The sequence below is a fragment of the Brassica oleracea genome, chromosome C6 (genome assembly GCF_000695525.1).
Source record: "Brassica oleracea var. oleracea cultivar TO1000 chromosome C6, BOL, whole genome shotgun sequence".
Taxonomy (NCBI): Eukaryota; Viridiplantae; Streptophyta; class Magnoliopsida; order Brassicales; family Brassicaceae; genus Brassica; species Brassica oleracea.
The window spans coordinates 10,727,825-10,730,924 of record NC_027753.1 but is presented as its reverse complement, the minus strand read 5'-3'; positions in this window follow the sequence as shown (position 1 = coordinate 10,730,924).

Here is a 3,100-nt window from a genome sequence, read left to right as displayed (position 1 = left end):
ACTTTCTGTAGCCGTCTTGTGTCTTGGTTCATCATCACCCACTTGCTAAAACAGTAACACATAGGTACAACTAATCAGGACAGTCCCATAAATCCAAGTGACTGAAACTTATATCTTTAACATAAGAAAATTTAATTCCATTGCACAAACCAATGGAGAAAGCAAACAATGATGAGAAGGAAACCTAGTAGCACGGCCAGTGACTTCACCGTTATCAATGTCCTTAAGAATCCATCACGCCTTGTCCCTATCCTTCCTTCACTCTGACACCATGTCTTTATCCCAACCACATCACCCCTGTAACCAAAATTTTCAAAAATTCAACCCATTTGTTGTCATCAAAACATACACAGCAAAAAAAGAAAAAAAAAAACAGTACCAAGCGAGATATCTGTAGATCTCAATGTGCATTCTCGAAGTCCAAATGAGATTCAGTTTCCTCATGGTAGGTGTTGTCGCAAACCCATCAGTCGAAAATCCGACGCTCTGAAACTGATTATATCCCACCTCCTAACATACATCAAACCAACAACAATGTTCTTGGTTTTTTTTTTAATATTGACCAATCAAGATTCATATATAGTTTTAACTATCTACAATCTAACCTGAAAAAGATTGGCAATGGTTTGAACCATAACGGTTTTGTTACACTGCACTTAGTGGGATCTGACTATGAACTTCTCCTTATAGGATAAACCATCCTCTGTCAAGCTACCCAACATGATGCTGTTAGCGTACACAGAGAAAAACGGAGAAGATGATGTTGTGTAACAAAGTTTTCTGTTTATTCAACGTTACTGAAAATGAAAGAGGAAGTCACCTCTTATAGTATGAGTTGATCCGGTTTACATGTAACAAACATTTAACCAAAACTAAACCACATAACTGGTTTTCTACTCTAATAGATGCCTCTTTCCACCGCCGAGTAGACATCGGTGACGAGCGTCCACCATTAGAAACCGAATCCCCTCCTCCTCTGCCATCACCGCATCGCTCCACTGGTTCGTCTTCACCCTTCGATTCTTCAACCTAAAACAAAATCAAAGCCACACAGAATAGAGATGATGAGAAATTTAATTATTTGTAGATCTACAAAGGAGGAGGGGATTTGTTAACGTTATAGTTTGAATGATAACGTTATAGTTTGAATGATAACGTTATAGTTTGATTTGACTCACCAAAATTATGTTTGAATGATAACGTTATAGTGTTTGTTCTAGCAGTTCATAATCCAATTCACTCATAGACATGAGAAAAAAGCTTACAAGACAGAAAATAAAGCATACTCAAAACCCTAATCTCTCTTCTCTCTGGCGGCCGCCGCCTCGTGCACGCGGTCGCCGGAAATCAACTGTTTTTTTTTTCCATTTTTTTTATATCTTCTGCTCTTCTCTGTTATCCTCTCGTAATTTTTGTCTGCGTTTTGTGTTCGTGGTGATCTATTTTGGTCATTCTTGGGTCAGATCTTGTAGATGACGAGCTTTGGTTATAAATCCTTGAAATTTGACAAATATACTTGCAGTATTTGATCTTGTAGATGACGAGCAGATCCGATGATTTTCGACGAGTACTACGTCGGTGTGGCACTGTGTGTTTGTCTACTCGGATTTCTATATGGATTCTGACCAAAGTTTTTAAGAGTTTCTCGCTCCTAGTGGAGCGACGGTTTTATCGTGATCTTCTCGTTAAGTTTTGGATCCTTGTGGAGTGATGGTTTTGGTGTCTTGTTGATTTACTTAACCTCCTCGATGTTTCGGTGGCAGGTTGTTTTCTCTTTGTTTTACTAGCTACTATTAGGCTATGGTCAGAATTGGTGGAAATTATTTTATAGAAACGGATTCCTAAACTATGAGTTTTTCTCAAACCGCTATTGTGGATAAAAGAAGAACTAGTTTCAAGGATCTAGGCTTATGTTTTTACAATTTGGCCTCTAATTTTGGACATTTCATATCGATGGCAAACATACGACATAACGGTATCATCTTTATGGACTCCTTCGTTCATGTTCATGATTCTATCTTGTATCCATCGCATTACTTTCACTTGCAAAATAGAGTGAAAACGTAAAAGATTAGAGATCATAGTCCCTCGTTATGTTTCCCTTGGCTGCAACAAGTATTCAGTGAGAAGACTGGTCATTAAAGCTTACGCCTTGAGAATTAGTAAAAAAACCAGTCTGTTGGTTGGTACTATCTCAAACTTTGGTGGATTGTATCTATATGCTCTTTCGAACTTTTATGTCATCTATTGGTGATTTTTTGAAGTTTATTTAGCTTTTTTAAAAATTGGTTGTTTGAAAAAAAAAGACAGAAAATGAAGCTTATTATTTGGTACAGATCATATATGCAACTGTTATCCATTTAATATTCAAGTACATAAAATTGGACTTTTCATTCTCATAACACAGTTTATAGTTAACACGGTTTTGTTAAACCCATATACCCGGTTCCATTATACTCAAACGAGATTTACAAGTTTAGGCCGTAATATAGAAAAGTACACATAATTTATGACACTTTGAAATAGGAAATATTTATTAAATAATGAATATATTTTGGTTAATACCGACGTTTTAGGTTATTGTATATAATTAACTAACCTGATTTGAACATTTCCAATTTAAAAAGTATTCTCAGTTCATACGAAGTCAATGCCAAAGAATCCCCTATATATTAATTGAGAAGCATTTGAAAAATTAGAACCTTAATTTTATATTAATTAAAAAAAACTCCAAATCTTAGGTGGCACTCTAAATGACTTCTAAATTCCATTTCAAAGAATTCTAGAGCATCTAATATAAAGTATAGTTTAATCTAATGGTGTCACATTATTCCATAATTATATAACACTAGAGAACATTATATTAACCTAAAATATATGAAGTGTGTATTCTTTCCTTAAATAAAAGCTACGGAATTACCTAATATGATTTACATATATACGGAAATTAATGATTATGAATAATAAAGATTTGATAACAATTTTTGCATCCTTCTTCATTTTTGTTTAAATTTATATTATTAAAAAAACTTAAACAATCACATTAACCATATAATAAAAAAATTAGATTTTTTCTTATATGTTATATTTTGAATTTTTT